Source organism: Anser anser, assembly GCF_964211835.1.
Source record: "Anser anser genome assembly, chromosome: 4".
Lineage (NCBI taxonomy): Eukaryota > Metazoa > Chordata > Aves > Anseriformes > Anatidae > Anser > Anser anser.
In genome coordinates, this window is record NC_139724.1 from 64,447,411 (window position 1) to 64,472,049 (window position 24,639).

The window sequence follows — 24,639 nt, forward strand, 5'->3', positions numbered from 1 at the left end:
GTGATTGGTACCCAGAGTCTACAGGGATACATAGCCAAACCATAATAGGATATAGGTTTGTGGAGTATTTTTTTTAAATATATTTTCAGCTTAATCACTGAAATTTCTGAAGTACTTCCCACTTAGGAGTTCAGTAAAAGTTTTACATATTGTGTTTTTACTCTCATAAATGCCAGTCTCAGCTGGACTGTAAGCTATGGGATGCCAACTTTTTTCTGTATCTAGGGTCAATGGGTGACTGTTGCTGACACATCAGAATACCTCATTGTCCAATGCTTGTTAAATGAATGCCTGAGGTTTCAGGCAGTAAGAAGAAACACTGCTGAAGATCCATTAGTTGTCTGAAATAAATAAAATAAAATAAAAATTTCACTTTAAGTGTAACATTTCAGTTTCAATAACTTCTAAAAAGATAATTTATAAACTTTTAGTATACATACATTTATGTTTAGAGTGTTCATTCAAAACAAAAAGTCAAAACACCTAGTTTATAAAGTGTCAAAATGAATTATTTCCTTTCAGAAAAGAATATTTATTGTGGGGTGGAGCTATTTAGCAAACTTGGCATAAAATCACAAACAGCTGCAGTCAATCTAAAAAATGCAGTTTTGGATAAATAACATATTTGTCCTAAGAAAAAATACATATATTGCTTATGCTTGGGGGTTAGAGGTTTGTGTTGTTTTTGTATTAATTTATTTTTGCTTTTAGTGATACTGTTACCTTTGATATCATCTCTTGCAATTGCTTTGGAGTCTAATGATTTGTATGGCTGGTGAATTTTGCTTGAGTCTTATATGTTATTTGTGTTTCAGAAAGTGACAATGAAAGCATATCCAAATGAAGATATTTTCTTCAAAATAAATTTCCTTTTAAAAAGTTTAAATAAGAAGGTGAATACCTTTAGATATGAATTTATATACTGATGCAGGTACACTCTCAGAGAATACATTTTCCAGCTATTCTGAATCACAGACATCCATTCCTCATTCAGATAGGCTTGCACTCTCCCCAGTTTCCAAATCCCAGTGTTCTCTGTGGTTGCTGCCCACAAGCTTACATATATCATAATTATTGTGGATGGGAGGAACCCAAATAACCCCTCTTTAAGTAGATCAACTATTGATTACTTCTTGGAGATTTCAAAAACACTTCCATTAAATATTAATTATAAAAGAACTGATTATCCTATTGAAAGCAAGAATAATACCTCCTCAGCGACCTTATGGATTCTGACAAACACTCATTCAAGACTGATGGGAAACAGGTGAGCTCAATAGCTGTAGTACAGGGATTTTGTGCGATGCCTGCAGCACCATGCAGAAATCCCCACAGCTGCAGTTTACTTTGCTGCTATCTGTCATGACCACCTATGTATGTAAAGGTACTTATATATGTAAAGTCACCTGTATGCAAAGTCACCTGTATGTGTAAAGTTAAGGACTCTAACATCTCCAAAGATACGAACCCTGGATTTCTGAATGCTCAGACAATTACACAATATTTAAATTGTCCCCCCCTTTTCTGTTCTCCAACCTTTACCAATATTCAGTCTTTTCTTTTTCATATACAGGAAACAAATGTAGCCCTGGGTAGGTCATGTTGTACAGATGGACAGTGTCCAGGTTTCACCGTGAAATTTTCTTCTTTCATAAGAAGTAAATAAAAGGAACCTACTGCCCATAAAACAGCAGCCTAAAAGCTTGGTCTGCTCCCTGTCCTGGAGGTAAATGCCAAGGACTCAGCCCCACACAAACCCCTTATTCCCAGGTGGGGATGTGGCAACAAGCCTACAAGGCAGGGCTGGTCAGCACCTCCTTGCGTAGCATCTCTTGCATTTTCTCCTGGGACTCCCATTAAACCACCCTCCAGCCTTTCAAAGTACAACAACATCAAGGAGATTCATATCACAAGAATCTCAAAACGTGATCTCTCAAACTGTGATTACCACCTGGATGCCCCACGGCTTTTGTTTGATGCAATACCGACGCCGCTTGTACGTGCCTCCTGGAGACAGCAGAGGGATCTGTAACGTTATGTTTGCAACATCAAGGGGCGCACTCTCATCATGGGAGGAGACCAAGCTGGCAGTGACCTCTGCTCGTCAAGGGTGTCAAAATCAACATGAAAAATAGAGGAGGGGGGGTGGGGGAGAATAAACTTTAGGCCTGACATCACTTTAATTAAAAGAAAATGCAAAACACAAAGTCACATCCATTTAGAGATGGTCCTGTGTTTTCATTATAACCTTAGTGAACATATAGAGGGTGAAGTTAAAGGTCTGAGGATGGGAAAACAACTGCCAGCAACAGAATAGTGTTCTGCTATGACAAGCAACTCTTCTCTGAGCTAGCAGAATTAGCCTCAGAGTAAATCTATCCTGACCACTTTAAGGGCTGCAGCACTACAGCTGAGAAACAGTGCAGCTGGATATTTTAAGTTAATAAGCTTTTGTGGCACCTGGAGGTTGACTCTCAGCAGTGATGCCAAATACAGCAGCACTTAACAGTGGGTGCTTCCGACCCACTGGCACCAGAGATTATGGTTAAAATTTTTACAGTGTGTTTTCCAAGCCTGCTATTTGATTAATGCACTGGCGTAGCAATATTGAACGAAGCTTTACTTGAATTTAAGTTCCACTATCTCAAAGAATGACAGAATCAAGCTATTCCAAAGTTAGCTCCTAAAATAAATAAATAGCCAAACAAGTAAATAAATAAAGAAAGAATGACAACAAAGATTTATAAATCATTGGAAAGACCCTAAAAATGTTTCCTCCTCTTTGAAAGAATCAGGATCAAGACTTCCCGAGGGGAAAAAAAAAAATCAGAAACCATTAAGTTTTACTTTATCTGTCATCTAGGAGGGACCTAAAATAAATCCTTTCCCAGGTATTAGTTGCATGGCCCGGTGACCAGGTTTATTTGAGTCAAAAAGCATATAGGGTTAACCATTACTATTTGTATTTAAGACACTTTTTAAAAGGCAGTTTTAAAACACTGCCAGGTTAATGGACCAGTAAGCCAGGTGGGATGTGTTAAACAGGAAATTTACAGTGACCTGGCTGGATAATCAATAGAAATGAACAAAAATTAGGGTTGACCAAAAGCATTCAATCTATGCCTGGATAAGATCAAATTTATTACAAAGGGACCAAGATGTACTATTTACTTTTCTGGTATAACATATCTCCCAGGCATATCAAACCGCAATGGCTGTACCCAAACAAAGCAAAAAGACACTACTCCTGATGTTTTGAAAAGCCTTATAGAATTGGGAAAATAATATAACCCATGTTTAAAGTACATGTAAGAAAAAAACACACAAAACTAAATAACAACTAAACCCAGCAAAAGAAACATCAGTAACAATATATATATATATAGGAATAGCATTTTCTTATTAACAAGCAAGGGAAATGCATCTCTTACATAGCTGTGAAGGGCACAGAACATTCAGTTCCTCTTACAATGGAAAAATGAAAGGCAACTGCAGCAAAATGAGAGCTTTGCCAATCAAACCAAGCAGGAGAGAATAATCTAAATCCAATTGTCTTAGAGGAAACTGCTGAGAAACTTTTTCTCTGAGCATATCCATTACTGTTCATAATTAACGAATGTTTGAAAACTATAGAAATTTCAAAGCACTGGAGGAGTGCCAGGATTTAAAAAATAAATAAATAAATAAATAAAATTAAAAAGAATAAAAGCAGAGGCTGAGGGAATTGTAGAGGACTTAGATATCAATTCATGGAAAAAAATATGGAACCAATTTGAGACGGTCAATTAAATTTAGAGACTACAGAAATGTTCAGCATCAGTCAACATGATTTCATGGAAAGTAGGTCTTTTCAAATCAACTGTTCCCTTTCTATTGTTGGATTTTAGGTCTAACTGATATGGTAAAGTTATATTGTTATATATTTGTATTTATTCTAGACAGAGTACCCTTTAGCTGCTGATTTTAGATCTCTTGACTCTAAAAGACAGTACAATGAATTAAAACTCGGTCCCCTGATGAATCTCAAAATACAATGCCTACTGAGAAAATAGTCAGGAGTGCAGCCTTAGCCATAAGGCCACTGGGAATCGATTTTCAACTCCTATTTTTATCAGTAACTTAGTTAAAGATACAAAAGTTTTACTAGCACAGTAACTGTTCAGATCAAAGAGTACACTTAATAGTCAGGTTATTCTTACAGGGAGACCTGAATCATTTGGTAAATGATCACAAAGCAATAAAAGGACATTTTGTATAGTCAAACAAAACATAACATAGCTGGGAACACAAAGTGCAGGTTGTACAAGTTTCTGTGAGAACTAAGTAATTCAGAAAGGGACTTAGAGGTCATCATAGGCAATTGCCTCAACATGAGTTCACAGCACAAAGCTGTGGCAAGAAGTTCATGTACACTTAAAAAAGTGACTTCAAGCATAGGAGGGAAACCTTGACTTTTTTTTAATCTTTCTGCATGGCATGGGTCATGAATTTCCTGCTATGATCATCTGGGCATCTCTCTCCTAATCATTGCAGAGGCCTCAAGTACTGCTCACACCTTGGCTTCTTGTCTCTTTACCAGTGGCATACAACACTTAACTCCCCAGATAACTGAACTTCACATTATTTAGGCCAACCATCCAGCAGCTTTGGACACAGCGTAGGAGTTCCTAGGTAAAAACGTAATGAAAAAGTAGTATAGATGTGGTGGATCAAATTGCATGAGTGGCAGCCAATGTTCCAATCTTCCCAGCCTGGGTAAAAAATTTTCATAAGGCCAACTGCACTAATACATCCAGATTTTATATTACTGAGGACAGGGAGAGCTCTTTCCCTTATGATGTTACGCTGTACATAATTGGGGTCTCAGAGTGTTTCTACTGCAGAGCCAGCAAGTAGAACATCTGATGTCACCCTACCAGAGAAGTCAAATGTGAACTGAATAAGGGTTGGATGCAGTAAACAGGCTATGGCTTGGCACCCCTTCAGTTAGATGAATCTCTCCAGCTTTAATTTTAAGCTCTAGAATTTTTTGATAAATATTGTGCCAATATTTATTTCAGAAAATTATATTTCTGCCAGTGATAGAAAACATTAAGCTGACAGCTATACTCTCAGCTTTCCTGAATTTGGATTCTCAACATAGATTTCTGTACTTGTCTGTAAGTTGAAATATGTAGACAAACTCTTAAGACCATGTTCCTTTTTTATAGTACATTGGTTTTTAATCATACTAACAATAAAAGCTCAAATTGCTGTTCACATGTTTAAGAGCTTTCCTTGGTGTTTCATACATTCAAAAGGCACAGAAACAGCATCTTCAGAACAATGCCTTATTCAGACATCTCTTCACTCAAGTATTTGGAAAAAAAAAAAAAAATGTTTATGGAACAGTCTCACAGTTTTGTGCTCAAATTCAGACTTCAGTTAATAACTACAGGATCCACAGCAACTTCTGGGAGAGGATGTCACCTGTCCTGCTCACAGCATATTCCTTCTGCTCTGTATCTCTGACTGCTGAGAACCCATCCCACCTCATTCCTGAAGACTCTCTTTAGCCTCATAATGAAACTTGGAGAGAGTGAACTCCCAGCCTGAGGGAGATAGAGGATCTTTCCCTACAGAGAGTCTTCTTGTCTTTCAAGACTTGCATCTGTTCCCTACCTGTTTGGTTTATCCTTTAGCAGTTTGTTTCAATGTAACTCCTTGAAGTCAAAAAGCATATTGTGAAACAGGGAATCTAAAGGCATGTCATGTTAAAAAAAACAGTCCCTGCAGTTTTCTCCGTTTTCCTAAAAGGTTTACACTAAGTGTTTGATACTTGACATTTGTACATAGATAACAATGTTGCTTCTTTTCTTTTTTTCCTTTTTTTTTTTTTCTTTTTCCTTTTATAAATCAGAAATTGAGAGGAACCAGGGGGATAAGACAGATAACTTTTGATTAAGTCATTAGCATGGACCTCTAAAAATGTGGTTCGATACATAAATCGTTTTTTGTCTGATCTTTATTATTCTCCTAGGGCCTGACTAAAGTAGGGATGATAAAACACCTGGTATATAATGAAGATGAATAAATTGATCTTCATGAATGACTTATGCACTACAGAGATGAGGGTCTTAAAAAGATGTGCCAGACGGGTATTTTTTGAGCCAGAGCAAAAGCATCACAGTGGTGATTCTTTTCCCATTTCACAGAAAAGACACAATTTGTTTCTTACAGATTACAGAGAGGCTAATTTTGCTAGAGGACAGAACCATACAAGAAATCTGGAGCATTCAAGGATTTAGTGCTGCTGCCAGGACACATCTGTGAAAAGAAGACTCTTGATCCCATTTATCTTCAACTAGAACAAGCCCAGAAGGAGGGTCAGAAAGATGATCAAGGGGCTGGAGGACCTCTCCTATGAAGACAGGCTGAGGGAGTTGGGGACATTCAGCCTGGAGAAGAGAAGGCTCCAGGGAGACCTTATAGCGGCCTTCCAGTACCTAAAAGGGGCCTGCAGAAAAGATGGGGAGGGACTCTTTGTCAGGGAGTGTAGTGATAGGACAAGGAGCAATGGCTTTAAACTAAGAGATAGTAGGTTTAAATTAGATATTAGGAAGAAATTCTTTCCTGTGAGGGTGGCATGGCACTGGAACAGGTTGCCCAGAGAAGCTGTGGATGCCCCATCCCTGGAACTGTTCAAGGCCAGGCTGGATGGGGCTTTGAGTAACCTGGTCTAGTGGGAAGAGCCCCTGTTCGTGGCAGGGGGCTGGAATTAGATGATCATTAAGGTCCCTTCCAACTCAAACCATCCTATGATTCTATGATTCAAACAGTGAGCAATATCTCCAAGATGACATTCTCAAAATTATCTGGGAAACAACAAAACAAAAAACCTTGCTCTTTCACATATTCTCCTTTCTGGATGTTGGTTCCTGACTAGTTGAGTTTCATGGCTTAAAACTTTATGCTTATTGATTGTGAAAGTTACAAAGTTACAAGTTCAGTTCCTTAGTAACAATTTCAATTCCTCCATTGTAAAGACACAGAAGAAGAAATCACTACAGATTTGTGTTGTGTGTTTTATTGGTGTTTCTTTGTTTTCTGATCCACTTTAAGAAAAATGCACTGAGAACAATCACTTAGTAGCTCATAGACAAAGCAAGTCTGTTCCTGACCCTGCTTTGCTGTGCAGAGGAAAAGAGGTTTGAGAATCCAAGACATGCCCCTATTTCTGCCTATGGACATTTTGTTAAATCTGCACAGACTTCATCTGAATGATTTCCATCTCTACAGCCACAGGCAAACATCAACAGGTACAGACACACAGTTTAAGCTCCTCATTAAAACTGCCATCTACCTGAAACAGGGTAGTCCAGGACCTAAGCAATCTGCTTGTCATCTACAGAAATATTTTGAGCCAGGAAACGCTTGAGACTCATAATTTCTTTAACATTTTTCCATTTGTGTTGCAGCTCATGCTGTGTGTGAACACTGTAACTTCATGATCAAGTAAGCATCTGTGAAAGATGCTTACCCTGTGAGGATGCTTAATCTGTGAAGATTTCAGAAACCAATAATATTGAGGTCCAGTATTACTTCAGAAATGATGTCAATATTAATATTTCAATTTAAAGACTATGGGCTACATCCACAACAGCCAATAAATTAGCAAGATCACTCAGAATGAACAATAGCTAGATATTCATTCAAATTATGTTAACTGCAAGTATAAAGTAAAGAGAGAAGAATGCATGAAACTTTGGAAAATTATAATATTCTATAACATATACATATTGAAAAAAGGCAATTATATTCCGTGATTTTGTTAAATTGCACAGTAATTTAAAAATCCAATTACATTAAAAATGAACAATTGAAAAGAATAATTATATTTCATTATGTCAGCTGGGTTGCTAAGATGAACATTGTGTACTGCTGGATAGATACTGTACCATGGAATCCCATAATGTGATAAGTTTAAGAAAATCATGATTATCAGCCCAATATGCTGGGAGATATTTTATTATGGCTGCTGGCTACTGATATATTTAAAACTCATTAACTGGAAATAGGATAGAAACTGGAAAAAAAAAAGGAAAAAAAAGAAAAGAATAAAATTAAAAAAAAAAAAGGAAGTGGAGAGGAAAGGTAGGACTCATACCTATAAACACTTTTCTCAACTTCAATTCACAAGGAACTGGAACTTTTAAGTATTTGGTTATATAGCTAGAAATTAGTTGAGAATACAGATGCTTTAAACTGCCACCTTTTGCTAAAGACAATTTCCCAAGACCCTTTATTTCTCTGAAGTAAAATTAAACTAAAACAGATGTCTGGTTCATGCCACTGCACTGGCAGGTTGTACCCCTTTTTCCAGTCTGGCTATACTTCAATTTATTTTACAGATGTTTCTGTGTGACTTTTCCTGCCACTCTTTTGCAGCTGAATAGCACAGGATGCATGGCTAGAAGAAAGCAAGAAAGGTTATGACATTTCTCCAGCCCATATAGGATTTCTAGCTGCTGTTTCAATTCCATGGTCTGAATAGCAGCCAGCATAAAGCAGGCATATCTCATGTTGGCATGTAGAGAATAAGGAAAAAGAAAAGTCACATACGCACATACAGACTTGCACGGTTTCCTAAGATATGCCTGTCTTAGCCAGCATTTGGGAAGTGTTCCTCTCCAGCAAATTTAACATCTATGTTAATCATGTCTTAGATGTATAAAGCAAATTTAGGGCAAAGCTATCTACAACTTCAGTAAGTTAGAATGAAGTTGCATAAACTAAAAATTAATTGAGCCTTTAAAAATATTTGTAAATCCTATAAGAGCTGGCAGGAGCTGTTTTGTGGACACATTTCTTTTTGGAATTATCCCTTTTTATACTTGAAATCCTTCACAGTTATATTAATTTACATCCATAACGCATCATAGTGTTCTGGGACATTTTCTGTATAAATGCTCATCAGTCTTAAACGTCAGCCTTAAATCTCTGTAATGCCTAATCTATACAAGGGTATGTCATTAGTCACAACACACATTATTGGTTAGAAAGTATGACCCATTAACCAAATAATTGTGCCATTACATTTATGTCATACTTGTTGGCTTTAAAGTCCATGTTTTCTTAGGAGCTTCCAGAAACCATTTCATTTCATGAATTAGACTTTCAGTCTTCCCAGTCTTAAAGAATTGTAAATACTATTAAAAATTCAAGCCATCTTCTGTCAAGAGTTCATTTTTGTAAAAATAATATAATCTTATACTTGATGTAATACTAATGGGAAGAGCTTCAAATGCACTTGATGGAGATGACCTAAATACCATGAAAAGACAATAGAAATTACCCATTACCCCCTTCATACTCAAAAAAAAAAAAAAAAAATCACTAGAATTGAGCAAATAGATAAGAAATCCATGAGGCAATATTTCAAATATACTCTAATTTAACCTCTAAATCACTGCATATAGAATAATTCACATATCCATAAATATCCACTTGTTGAAAACAGACTGTGTAGCAAAGGAAAAAAATTCCACTTCCAAATACTCTGTAGAGCTGAGGTTAATCTGCAGGTATTATACTCTCATTAATGGACAAAAAGTGGGTAATCTACTTCCTGGTTTCTCAAACTGCACTGGCAGAACTTGAAGAAAGACCTTGTGTCTGTGTAAATATCTTTATTTAAAATGTAAGACAAAATGAGGACAAGTCTAGCTGCCTTTCACCAGTCTGAAGGATCTCTCTTCTCCTGACCCTCACCTCACAGTCTCCTCTGCCTGATCTATTTGCCTCTTTTTGCCTGTCTCTGCCTCTCTCAGTTTCCAGGGGGAAATGGAGATAATAGCACTGCCTGAGATATGCAAGGCTTTCAGACACAGTGGTTTTTGCTAAATATGTTTCTCTTTAAAGAAATTGTGGTAGTCGTTAAAAGCTTTGCAAAAGATTTTAAGAATTCTGAGAGGACTTTAAGGTCAATAGTATTTATTTACCTTTCCCTGAAGTTCTAAAACAGAAACCTTTCGTGAAGATGTTTTTCTAATGTGAGGTGTTGGGCCTAGATCTGTTCTTAGTAAATCAAGGAAAAACTCGCAAGGCTAACTTCAAGTTTATACCACTGTTAACAAGAACAGACTTGTCTGATGTAAAGAAATTTGTTGTAAATTCTGTGAAGTTATATTAAGTGCAAATCAGAGTATACTTTTTGCAATATCTATTATGGTACAATATGCAACTTAGCTGCAGACCAGATGTGCATGTTGTGACAGATGCTTGTCTGTGACCCACTAATGTAGACACCTCTTGCTAGTTGTGACCCACTAATGTAGACACCTCTTTTGGATCACTTAACTTATGCCATTCTGGTGTCAGTTCAGGATTACATCCCAAAGAGCATACATTTTTCAAGTGACTTTGTTTCTAGTTCTTTCTTGTTTCTTCTTCTTTCAGGAAGAGAGTGTTCCTAATCTAAACACTTTTTTTTTTAAGTCTTTTTTTGTTCTGAATTTAACCTAAGTTAAGTTTTCACTTCCATCTATTGTTCTTAGGTATGTTTCATTTTAGCCCTCTAAATAATTCCTCATACTTTTTGATATTACTACATTTGTAGTTGCATTTCCATTTCTTCCATGTTATTAAAAAAACAAACACCAAAAAACAAGAACAAAAACCACTACCAAAAAACAAACAAACAAACAAAAACACTCTTTGACATCAATCTTCAATCTTAAATGAAATCAATGGGTATATTTTCATTATCCCAGATCAGTCCCTTTTTCAATCAGTGCAGAAGAATAAGGTATATATAGCATGACCCTTTTCTTGACAGATGACAGCAATCAGTAGTTTAGAGATTCTTCAAGCTAGAGGTTACCTCTGGGCCACAGTATTTCAGATGCCTATTATTCATAAATTTGCCTAATACCTTTTTGAACCAATTTATAATTTTGACCTCCTCACAAATTGAGAGTCATCATTTAAATTACATATGAAAGTGAGAAAATGATTTTGTACATTTAAAGTGCTGCTTTTATCATTTCACTAGGCCTCCTTGTTCCTGAATGTGGCACAGAACAGCTGCTTTTTTATGCTGTTCATGTGTGCTACAGACCTTTGTCATATGCACTGCCTTTTTTCCAAATTGAAAAGTTGTAGTTGTAAGGAAGATTTTTCACACTTTGATCGTTTTCTTGCCCTGCTCTGAATTTGGTTTTGAGACAGAAGGGCCAAAACACATAGAGTAAACAAATTACTTCTGTTTTCCAAACTCTTTCCTAGTTCTGCCCAGTTTGTTTTCTCAGAATTTCAATGCTGACTGCAGAAATGCATTAGCAGTTCTACAACCTGAAACTAAAATGCACCCTGCAAGAGACAAACAAGGAAACTTTAAACTGGAGAAAGCACAGTAAAGGTGTCAAAACATTGAAAACGGAAATGAACCTTTCAGTGCCCTGGACAGAAATGTGACAACAACATGGAAATCACAGTTATTCAGGGCCAGAGTTCCCTTCAGCTGCATTAAGGATGCATTACAGAAACATGGCTGTGAAAGCTGTGGCTATGGCTTCTCAGGGAAGGAGAGAGAGAAGGAATACATTAGTAGTTTCCACACAGCTGGAATAAAAATGTTACAAATAAACATTGAAAAACATGAATCATGTGATCTTAAAGGGGGAAAAAATTAAAAAAATCTAAGCCCCTAAGCCTGTAAGTCTAAGGAAGCTCATTGACAGCAAACTGCTATGTTTCTTACAACAGCCTTGCTCATGTCACTGTCTTAAAACAGAAAACTAACACCTAAAACCATTTGCAAAGGTGAATGCAAACTCATTCACTATATAATCTGCTACAGAATCATATTATGCAGTGTCCTTGACTGAAAGGGATGACTCAGAAAAATAATCCCAATTATAATATTTTACAGAAACAAACAAACAAACTACAAAACCCCTCTTAAATCAATGGCTTTAATATCATTATACAAAGTGCTATCAGATTTGGGTCCTAAATATCGTGGTATTCTATGTTTTGCTTAAAGCCTTCAGAATCTCACAAAAATCTCCAGAAATCTTAAATTGTGTTGAAGAAAAAAGGAAATAAATTCCCTTCTTCTAAGTCTTTCTGTCCAAAATGCTGGTAAACCTGATCCCTCGATCTGCAAGGTGTAGGAAGGTCTATCAGGAAAAGAAATAAAAGGAAACCAGCACCTATTTCTTTAAGTGATATTTTTAAGCCTACTTCTCCCCAATTCTTTTTTCTCCAGACTCCTGATCTTGTGACATTTGGCAATGCAAAGCCTGAAAGCTCTATTATTAGTCAGTGAGAAAATGCAACAAATGGCTTAGCTTGCCTTACGGAGCAGTGCTACCCCACAGCTCACCTCCTTGTAAGGTGGTGAAATAAATTCTGTTTTGAAACCAGTGGTGAGATTACAGGCAGGCAGGGAGGGAGGGAGTGCAAATCAGTATGACACGGAAGGACAGAGGAGTATGAAAGATGCTATCGAAGAAGCCCAAATTACTTGCAGTCAGTTGGACTGAGGTTTTGCAAACATCACAAGAAGAATTCTGAGAAATAGCATCTAAACTATGCTTGGAGACCTCCCACTAAAACTGCATTTCTAGTGTTGCTTTTGCTTTTGGTGAATCATACTGGTAGGTCAGCTACAGAAAAGTGCAATTGTGTTTTTTCTGAGATGTCACAGGGAGTGAGACCCTTAGGCTTCATGCACTGACAGCTAGAGGAAAAGTTAGAGGCAGAAATGCCTCTTTCCCAACAACATTGTGATAATCCTTTTTTGCCTCTTTTTTTTTTTTCCTCACTTTTCATAGTTTAAAAAGAAAATTGCTACAGGAAGTCCATCATGAACGAATCTGCAGCATAACATACAATGCTGTCAGAAGGGAAGAGGAAATTATAACAGCTGTTAAAATCAAATATCATTAATAGAAGAAAAAACATTCTTATGAGAAGTATACAGGAAGAAAAAAAAATTCCACAAGAGCAGCCAAGTAATAGGACATTTTCATTCACAACCTTTGCACAACATTGGAGAGATACATATGTACCTCCCAATAGGAAAAGTACAGACAATGGTCTGCTTTTAGATGTTATGCTAAAATGTATCGGAAAAGTCCTGTGGCAGAGCTGTGTCTCCATTGAAATAAAAAAGTTATTGTTGACTCAGCTGAATTTAAGTATTCTAATATGTAATTTTCTGTGAATGCTGGGAAAGCCTTGGTGCTGTTCTTCTGCTCCATAGAACTGAGATGTATGAGAAGACTGCTCTCTGCCAAATCCACACTTTGATCAGGTCAGCACAACCTCTCCTAGATCATTTAATATCATTCACATGAGTAATCTCCTTGTAACCATAGAGAGTACTTCCATGTGCACCAGGTAAGCACTAATATAAATGTTTGCTGTTTCTAAAGCTATTTTCAAGGTTGAGTTGGAAAAAAAAAAAAAAAAGAAAAAAAAAAATCAAAGCTAACACTTGTACCAGCACAATATCAAGTGAAAAAGAATTCTGTCCATTCAGGCATCATTTCCATCCAGCTTTTTAGTGGGGAATTTCACTTTTGAGTGACAAATAAGCTATCTCACTATGCAAAAGCTTTGGATTTAATGATATAGGAACATAATTGCAATTTATATATTTGAGTTAAATATTTTCCTTTATTAAAAGTCTGAAATATTGGAGCTTCTCTCTGCACTGAATTTCCACTGAACATATAGAAGCTTAGCCCCTTTTTGACAGTCTTGTAGGGAATGTTATTGTCTTTATTTCAGAAAAGGAAGCCAACTAAATGTAGGTGACACACCTGCTACAGGTTCTATATTTAAGCTAAAGAGTCTTCTTTTACAGAAAATCATTGTTATTATTACTGCCACTTTCAGATTTAAATGTAAGATTCATCCTTGAATTTCATTCGATCATCAGGAACACAGAAAAAAAAAAATCCCATAAAGCTGTTTCTCTCAAATTAAGAAAGACTCCTGCCATTCCTATTTTAACCACTGAATGTAAAATACCCTACTTACCTGAAACTACTAGACATTCTTAGGAGGTGGGGTAAAAGGATGCATATTATAGAAATGTGAGTGAAAATTTTAATGGACCTTTTTATTTGAATTTATTTGACTTAATCTAAAACAAACAAACAAACAAAAGAAAACAAACAAAAAACATGAGTGCAAAATGCTTTTCTTTTGCCTGTGCATGAATTAACATGAGAATTAGGTATTTGTGTTTCATTTCTCAGCAGATTTTTTGTCATAGTCCTTCACTTTTTTCCTGGCAAAGGCTATTAAACAGCTCGTAACATTTCCAAAACACTCAGAAATATTGTTCAGGACTATTATTTTTTCCAGTTCTTCATTCATTCCTAGTGATTATCAACCCAAAATAAAAAATCTCTTGAAAAATATTGTCCTTTGGAAACATATTCTCCAGTATAAGAGTGTGTTAATCAATATAGTCTTCATCTCCTTTCTTCAAATTTACCAGATTTAGAACTGTTAAAGTTCAGAAGAAGCCCTCACAAATTACATTCTTGTGATTGTTTCATTGCTAGGGGAAAGAATTATATGCATAGCATTGGTATCTTTTCAATCCTTGCATTATATATATATATAAAATTCTAAAAGCAAAACAAATAAAATTTCGGTGCTAGTTTTAAACTAAGAGTGTCTCAAAACTGCTCGTGTGGAACTGGACAAACCAAACAGGTATCACTACAGATTAAAAATAAATAAATAAATAAAAATCAAACACCATCCTAAGGATTATGTTTCAGAAGGTAATAAAAAGAAACAGGACATACTATTATCTTTGAATTACTTGTGATTCACTCACATTTTACTACAGCGGATATCCTTACAAGTTTAATTGCCCTTCATATGACTTAAAGAGTAGCTACTGTGCCTACAATGTTCATCAATCATGGAGAAGATACATTGTGAAAGCAGACAAAACTCCAAAGCATGAAGACAATTCTGCAATCAGAATCCCAATTCAGGTTTGTTCCGTTTTACTTCTGTAAATCCTTCTAAATTTTAAAATAGCAACTACAAATCATGTACATGGAAGAAAACTGAACAATCATGAAAAAACATCAACATCTGAGTAAAAGCAAAAAAAAAGATAATAATATCAAAATATTGAAAACAAATATTTTAGAATTAATATTTTGTGGAACAAAAGAAACCTTAGCTGAAATTTCAGTGAAATCAAATATTTAAATGAGAAAATTTTCCACAAATAATATATCAACTAAACATTTTGAGAGTTTTTCCACTACAAATAAAAATGCAGACTCTCTTGGAAGGCAGGGTTTTTTATTTCCAGAAGCTTGGACATAGTTGCTTGGGTTGTTCTTATGTCCATATTATTTTTTACCCTCTTTGTCTCTTGATTCAAAATATCAATGTCATAAAATTGCTTGAATTTCTTAATAAATGTCACAAATATTAATAGCATGTGAAAAGGAGACATAATCCTTCCCATTAATTTAAATGGCATTTGGAGGAATATTTTAAGCTGGCAAGTACTAACATTCTCCATTTTACTGATATTGTGACATTTTAATATTTCTTTTCCTCTACTCAGAAGAAAAATATTTGTTCAAAATTCCTGACAAAATGTACCTTTTAAGTTTTTTTTTTTCTTGAAAATTTGTGCATGTTAAACATAATTTCAAAACTTTATTTGAAATATTTACTCCCTAGTTGGGAAAAAGCTCATGTGGAAATGTCATGAACATCTTAACTGAGTTCAAAAATCTTGGTTTTGTTGAAACAGCATTTTCTGATGCAGATCTGAACCGAACAGCAGCTTTTGCTACAACAGGTCTCTAGACCTTTATTTACACAAGGATCTAAAAAGGACACACACATACAAATGTCCTTCACTGGAAGAGTTTATAAACTGAAGGATGTTTTACAGGAAATGCTCTCATTGTAGTTTTACAGTTAAAAACAAAGATTAAGCTGTCAAAGATAATACAGGAAGTCTGAGGCAGAAACAGGATTTAAACATATGTTTCCTAAGTGCCAATGCAGCTTTTTTTTTTTTTATCATAAGGGTAAGTTTCTGTCCCACAGGCATACATCCAAAGATGCTTATACCGATATACAAACTTTGTTTATGAATTCAACCAATCTTTATTATAGAACTAGGTCTGCAAAATAGAACTAGTAATTGCTTACTGTATACCATCTTACATTAAAGAGATCCAGACTGAAAACTCTGCATCTTATTTAATATAAACATAGATTTAAGTTTAAACAAAAGTAATTGCCTATAAGGATGACACAGTATTTGCAAATGAATGACCTCTGAATATGTGAAGAAAGATTCATACTCCACTTCAGCTCCTGCTCCCTCTTTAACCCCCCTGCACAGCCACACACAGAAATTTCCAAGTGCTTGTCTTATCTGTGATATGCTGACTTTTCCAACCCAATGTTACTGTAGGTGTTGTTTTCACACTGTGCTCTTCCAAACCTTCAGATTTCACTAAAAGCAAACCTGTTCCAAGATGTTGCCTGCAGCACTATGTGAACTTGCTGTCAGATACATTTATTTATGGATGATAGTTGAGTTTTATTATCTAGAGGTCAATATTAGTTACATGTACATGTATGGATAAAGATCCGCATAGCTGGCCTGACACATTACTAGCATTTTTACAAATTTGTTGTACTTTTCACAATTACAAATCAAAATGAGTTATTAGCTTTAAAAATATTTCCTTCAAAATGGGGAGAAACAGCAACAGTTAAACTTGTATTTTTTACCATGTAGACTTATCTTTTTCAGTGGGCTATGGAGCCTGAACCCAGAGTCATCCATTGGCAGTATTACTCTCCGGAGTAGATGCAACAATAATCTATGGGGTCAAGAGGTCTGAAGAGTCAGCAGCCTAAAAGCTGACTCAGCATGAAAGCAAAACAGCCTTTACAGTCTATTCAGGAATATCCTAGTTTCACACAGCTGTGTAATGGGTACCCAGAAGGTCACACAGTAGAGCACTAGCAGACATCACACCACAGTATGCATCATTCTGACCTCAGGTATGAGCCATAGCAATTTAAACATTTTTCTGAGCTGAAGGTTGAAACTATAAAACCATCAGTGGATGCAGATGTAGCCACAGTCCAAGTGGTAAAGTCCTATCATGGCTTTCTCTGTGGCAACACTATCACCTGTAAGCCTGTCTCAGCTGCTTGCATCTCACTGTAACATATTGTAAAGTTTTGAAGAAGCTGTTATCTGGCTTTTCTTTCCTTTTCTATGTTTGTTTTGCCATGCCTTTGATTTGCAACTGAAGTTTAATAACAAATAGTGTTCCTAGGAAGGAAGTCACAGTTGGCAAGAGTCACCACACTTATTTTAGTGATTTCTTCACTGCAGAGCCTGAACTGCAGGCTGAACACTACCATGTGAAACTATGACAAGTTCCAATAGATTATATTCATTAACACAGTCAGTATATTAAATTCACAAAACTTGTTTGATTTTGTTCAAAGGGACTTTAAAAACTCCTTAAAATGACTATATTTAAACACTTTTAAAATGCATTAAATTAGGTATTGCAAAGAATTAAACTTTTGTAAGTCTTGTCTCTATGATGATATTCCATATACAGACCATTATGCATGATATGTAGATGCTCTTACTTTGATTTATGGGATCAGCATATTCACATCATAAGCACACATAAACCTATTCAAAGGGCTAATAAGGCAATCATAATCTTTGGGAGAAACGATAGATCCTGAAAAACTATACAGCATCACATAACCTATTCAGGTAAGCATTCTTAAAAAAAAAAAAAAAAAGTGCTCAGATTTTGCTGTGTATTGCATTTTATCTATAAATAAAGAGAATTCAGTCATCAGAGCTGTAATATCTTTTACATGTAACCAACATGTCGATTTGAATTCCTGAATTAATGAATCTACTGTACAGTTCACAGCAGTAAGTACCCCTTCAGATTCATGTATAATACCATGTCTAAGTTTTGAACAAAGCAACTCTCCTGTTGAATACTACGCTACTTTAAATTTCTCAATTCTCAGGCTTCAAAAATGATATATCTATAAACTGAATCCTGGTGAGATTCGTGGGTGTAGGGCAATATTCTCCATAAATCTGAAACACATAACAAGCTTAAATTTTCAATACTTACAGATAAATGAACAAATTACAAATCAAAGAAAATCTGTAGTTTATATACACATTACTTTCGATTGTTGGTTAGGACAGAGTATATTTTATAGGTTACAGTAGTCAAATTGACTTATGCTCTACAGTTGTACAGTCCAGTAAGGAATTCATAAATGGTGCCAGATAGAAAGAGGAATCAATAAGAAACGTGAATCTAAGCCTCCATACAGCATCACATAGACTTATGTAGAAGTCTGTCTCTATATTCTTCCATCATTAAGGCTCAACAGAACCTAGAAATTCAATTTTCGTATTCCACAGGGTTATGGACTGTTTGTAATTAGATTAAGTAATTTTCCCACTTAGAGAAATGGTTCAAGATTAAAAAAAAAAAAAAAACTTTTTCTTTTTAATGCCTGAAGACAAAATGAAAGTCCTTAGACCAGAAAAAAAAACTCCTAAAAAAAAAAAATACATTTTCCAACATCACCTGGAGCTTAACTGCTTGGATGATGATATTGGAAAGCAGTGTTCACATTGCTACTGCATTTGACTTAACTCAAAGCCTCCAGTAGTGCTCTCTCATAAAGAGTTTGATCAGAACCTCATAGACAATTACAGTAAAATATTATTACATTTCTATATCACAAAAACAAAAAGTAAACTTGCATTACTGTGTTCTGTGCTTTGCTTGTGTTTATTTTTTTTCTTTGTTTTGTTTTGTTTAAATGAGGCCCTTGCTGTGTGCTAAATTAGCTTTGTTGTAACTTTTATACAGGGTAAAGATTTCTGCAGACCAAGACTCACAGTGACAGAGCAAATCATCATGCAGGAAACCAACTCAGGGAAATCATTGTTCTGAGGGTTGTTTGTCTTGTTTTCCCCGTGTGCTCTGCTTTGGATTGCAGAACAGAGTTCAGAGAAAGTAGGTCGAGAGCTTTTTGCACTGGAGGTTTGAGAATTCCCAAACAGAAAGGTGCAAAACAAAGGGACCTATTCTCAATTTATCTGAATTCAAGTGTGTTCCTTACTTGAAAATGGAACTTGGAGAAGCATAAACTTCACAGTGGCATGTACAGTAATCACTAGGGTAAATCAATAGAGACTGATATACGTAGACTTTGTTCTGAGATTCTTGTTACCACTGAGTTCAGTGAGCACAGGATCATGCAGAGGGTTCCTAGGTTTAAGAAAGCTACATTCACTATAAGGAAAGGGAACCTTGACAGCAATACTGTCTGTATCTGCAGCCTCTATGGACACATCTGGAAAACTGTTTTCTGCAATGACAGCAGAGAGGGCACCACTGAGATCAGAACTGAGGCAAAAAGAGACCAGCAGGAGTCTTGCAGGGGGCTGCCAGAGATAATCTAGCTTTTGGGGCAAGGGTGACATAGGAGACTAGGAGAAAATGATGAGCTTTTAGAGGGGTAAAAAGGTATTAAGAGGTGGTGTTGGAATTCATGGAGAAATACAGAGAAGACATCTGACTGAGCAGCACAGTCTGTGCTGCCAGACCAAAGGTCCATCGAGCCCAGTGTCCTGCTTCCAAAAGTGGCTAAAGCATGTTTAGGATCTTCATTAAGAACAAAGAGAAATGCATGCTTCCTCACATATGCGCAGACTTCAACGCTTGGGCTCAGGGAAATGAGGTAACTGTGGTATGACAGGAATCTCTCATCTGAACTGTTTTGTGTCTGAGAATTACCTCACTTTGGGAAAGGATTCTCATTTTAGGATCATGAGTTCCCCCGTACATTTGCTGGTAACCACCCTCCCCCAAACCTTGCACCCTTTACCTGTGCTTAGAGCTGTTCTTTTCTTTTCCTTTTTTATTTTTGTTTTGTTTTGTTTCTCATACACATACATTCATAAGTGAAACTGGTCAAAAATATGTCCAAAAAAAATCTTTACTAGCCATAAGAAAATATAGTCCCTAGCTTTTGTTTTGCTTTCCATGAACAGCTGAAGAAGCATAGACACAAAACAAACATTAAAAGATCAAACATCTCAGGATGCATCCTAGAAAGAAGGGAGACTGCAGTGCACCTCAGTCTAGTGAAAAGGACCATCAGAGTGCCAACTGTGGCATGTAACCTCTGGCTCCCACAAGGCTCCAAGCAGTTATCAGGGCTGAGCTGACCATCCTGGTGTTTTATTTCAGCCAGAAGTCAGAAATTTATTCAGAAATGAGAAGACACAGCTTTCAATAAAAAACAAACATCTTGTGAAGAGCTCTACATCAACCTTACAAAACACTGGTATCCTCACCATCTTGGATTTTAGCACAGAAGTTTTCATGTCTGTCTGCCTTAAACCCAAAAGAAAGATTAAATGGTTTTACTCGTGACCTTAAACTTGACCTAAACCATTTGCAGGGTCATGATCTTTTTCCAGTGCTAAATTGCAAGCTGCAATTAACCTGTCCATTTCTTTTCTTGTCTTTCCAGACAGCTTCTGAACATTTTTATTTGCAAAGAATTTTTGTCAATACAACGTTTATGGCTTTCTTCCTAATAGATAAGAAAAATGTTTTAATGAACAAGCTCAGTAAGTGGTATAATCTCAAGTTTAATCTGATTTATTAATGAGTTATTTTGGATTCATATTTTACTCCTATTCTAATTTTCTCTCTCTCTCTCTTTTTTTTTTTTTAATTTTTTTTCTCCTCCTGTTTTCCCCTTCCAAGTTTCTGGCCTCTCTTATGAAGGGCTTGACTTGTACTCCAGGATCACTCCTTTAATTTCTAAAGTGCTTAAACATGGGTGTTTAGGAGCTCCAAAGAATCTGGACTTTTTTTATTCACCTGAAAACATAGGGACTAGTCCCCAGAGCACCACGAGAGGGTCAGATGAAGAATGACTCTGCAAATCCTGTCTGAACAACACGAGCATGTATACATTCACAGAAACAGAAGTTCTATCACCACTGCACAGTCTTTTTGTCCTCTGACTGCATCTGTCCATGTCAGTGTTACCCCACAGAACTCTTACTGCTTTGCCCTTCCTCTCTTACGCAAGTGTGCAGTGACCAAGTACTGAGTGGCACATAAAGAGTATTGTGCTGGCAACAAAAAGAAAAGGTTATGTCAAACCAGAATCAATAGCAGAAACATTAGAAATGTCATCTGCAGAGAGTAAGATGAATTTCTTGAACCATAGTCTCCTCTTCTCCAGTAATAAAATAAGCAGGTTATGAGCAAAGTTCAAATCTTGTCTTGCAGCATATACTTCACATAAAAATGCAATGATATAGTAATGATAAATAGTTTCTATTTTGAAATCACCTCCAAATTATCAACTCCAAAGAATCTTCATCTAATAATAGTTCCATTGCAATTATCATTACATACACAAGATTCAGAATCAGTCTAATTGTACTAACGGCCTTTGGAAACAATTTGAGAACTGAAAGTTCTATAATTCAGAAGATATTTACAACACAGTGATTGGTTATATGACAAAAGTACGTAGTTTCATAAAAGCCATCTGCTACGTTGCAGGAGAAATAATTGTGTGTTCTTTAGGTTACTGGACATGAACTTCTCTTTAGTAGAAGATGATGAAAAGGAAATCAAAAATAGTACTTAAAAAATTCCTAGAGAATGCATAATGTGACAAAATGGACAAAGTGGCACAACTTCTTCAAGAAAAATCAAGATTCTTTTCTGGGATTTTGATGGTGGTGGCTGGTTATTACTTGTTGGTGGTCATAAATTTTTCTTTGTTTCTTAGTTTTGTTAGTGTTGATTTGTTTGTTTTTTTTTTTTTCTTTGTTTGTTTGTTTTGGTGTGTGTGTTTTTTTTCTGTTTGTTTTGTTTTGTTTTTTGGTCAACTTTCAATGAAATTATCCAATGAGAGCTAAGACAAATTATGGACATAGTTTAGTCTGAGTTCTGAGAAAATATTTCAGAAAAAGAAAGATGTTCATTAAATTCATTAAATTCACCATGTGTATGCCCACAATGAAAAGTAGGGATTCAGACCCCTTTTTCATGTCAGATTTGCTTTGTGCTTCTGGGAAAAAAACACTTGAGACTAAACTCAGTAATGACTTGAGAGCATAGGATTTTGTCCACACTGTCAGATCCCTGGCCCAGGTGAAGTCTTGAATCCACAGTAAGATACATAGGCTCTGAATTGCATTTTTGCACCCATGAGTATGGTGTTCCTGATGGTGCATTCTTGGCCTATCATGGTCAATAAGAAAAACAAGGCACAAGAAACAAATAAAAATGAAAACTCTTTCATCATGCTGAAGAAGTAGTACTAATAAATACTGAGAACAGAACATGCATCCTGACTGCTGTGTCTTTTCAGAACCTGACTGCCCTCATATGTTCAACCCAAAAGGTCAGAGTCTGCCTTTCAATACAAAAACAACTATTCTTTGGAAGAAATGGAAACATGTCTCCTTTTACATCCTTCAAAGTGCAGGTAGCAAAAGAAAAACCTTTCTTTTCTGTATACATTTTTAAATTGTCTAGCAGCTGGTACACTCCTCTAAGAAGTAGGAAAACCCTAGCTCTGACCACTAACTGCAGTTTGAAGGGTGGAGGTATTCCTCATTTTCTCCTGCAACATCATCACTATTTGTCATTGTATACTTCTTGAAGAAAGGAAAGACACAGGAAGAGCAAACTGCTCTGGTACAGTAGTTAGCATCCTCACCAAGAAGTTGGGGCCTAGATTTTAAACTTTCTTTATGAAATGAAAATCAAATATGGGTGTGATAACAGAGTCCAAGCTTCCTCCTCTGAGATGAACTTCCTAACTTCAGGTGCAAAACCAAGCTTCCCCTTGCACTCTCTCCTTCTGATCTCACAGATCTGGAATTTCTTCCTGCACAATGACACAACTTTACAAGAAAGACAGGAGAGGTTCCCTCTCCTTTCCCACACTCTAGTACTAGCCTGAGAAGAAGTGTTGGAATTTGACATTCAACTTCTGTTCTAGATGCCTCAGGCCCTTTTAAATTTAGTGGCTTTATGGTGTCTTAGTATGACTGAAGATTCAGGAGACGTTTGTGAAGACTCTTCTCACTCAACTCCCCTATGAATGAACCTCCAGTTATATGGGCAGTGGAATCTGTAGAAAGCTGAATGCTCCATCAGAAGCAGACTGTATGCAATGAAGCTGCCTTCCACACTGAGGTATATCTTAGTTTTTCTGATTGAAAAGAGATTAGTCATCTACCTAGAGACAAAAAAATAATTACAGAGATTCAGACTCTCACATGAGCAAAGGTGAGGAAAAAAAAAAAAAAGACCGTTTAATCAAGAGGACTTAATAAGAAGTAAGATGGCAAAGAGATCATAATAAATGATTGACAAAGAACACAGAATCAGGGAATCAGAGAATATTGCAAGTTGGAAGAGACCCACACGGATCATCAAATAGAACTCCTGGCTACACACAGGACCACCCACTAATCAAACCATATATCTGAGAGTGTTGTCAAAATGCTTTTTGAACTCTGGCAGGCTTACTGATGACCATTTCCCTGGGGAGCCTGTTCCAGTGGCTGACCACGCTCAGTGAAGAACCTTTCCCTAACACCCAGCCTGACCCTCCCCTGTCCCAGCTCCATGCCATTCCCTCGGGTCCTGTCGCTGTCCCCAGAGAGCAGAGCTCAGCGCCTGCCCCTCCGCTCCCCTCGTGAGGGAGCTGCAGGCCGCCATGAGGCCTCCCCTCAGTCTCCTCTGGGTTGAACAAAACAAGTGACCTCACCTGCTCCTCAAACATCTTCCCCTCCAGAACCTTCACCATCTTTGTAGCCTTCCTTTGGGCGCTCTCTAGTAGTTTTATGTCCTTCATATGCTGTGGTGTCCCAAACCTGCACACAGTACTTGAGGTGAGGCCACATCAGCACAGAACACAGCAGGACAATCCCTTCCAGCTAGCAATTCCATGCCTGATGCACCCCAGGATACAGTTGGCCCTGTTGGCTCATATTCAACTTGCCATCAAGCAGAACTCCCAGGTCCCTTTCCACAGGGCTGATCTCCAGACTGTCTATACATATATCCAGAATTGCCCCTTCCCAGGTGCAGAATCTGTCACTTGCTCTTGGTAAGCTTCACGTGGTTGATGATTGTCCAACCCTCTAATTTGTCAAGATCTCTCTGGAAGGCCTCTCTACCCTCAACAGAGTCATCTGTTCCTCACAATTTTGGAGGGAGTTTACCTACTCAGTGTACCTTTGAGTCAGGCTTCTAGGTCCTCTTGCTTGTTTTTCTTGATGTGTGCATTGTTGTAGAAACATTTCAAATGTGCTTCATCGTACCAAGCACTTCATGGAGCAGACTGAAGGATCTCTCTGGCATGCAGTCCCTCAGATTTTGGCTTGCTGTCACATAGTTTATCAATGGTGGGCCTGATTTTATCCCTTTCCCTCTTCAAATCTAGTTTAAAGCTCTACCAATCAGCCCTGCTAATTCATGCACAAAAATCCTTTCTCCCTCCCACATCATCATTTGC

The 24,639-nt window shown here is 36.7% G+C and overlaps 2 protein-coding genes across 2 annotated transcripts in view; one reads left to right on the forward strand and one right to left on the reverse strand.

Moving 5' to 3' along the window:
• The window catches only part of LOC310899249 (inositol 1,4,5-trisphosphate receptor-interacting protein-like 1), a 417,910-nt gene that overhangs the window by 316,292 nt on the left and 76,979 nt on the right, over positions 1–24,639 (forward strand). The gene's annotated exons all lie outside the window — the stretch shown is intronic.
• LOC310898503 (uncharacterized protein) overlaps positions 1–24,639 on the reverse strand; it is a gene marked incomplete at its 5' end in the record, with an annotated part of 170,321 nt that overhangs the window by 29,595 nt on the left and 116,087 nt on the right. The window contains one exon of the mRNA XM_083833707.1: positions 262–341. The remainder of the gene's footprint in view (positions 1–261; positions 342–24,639) is intronic.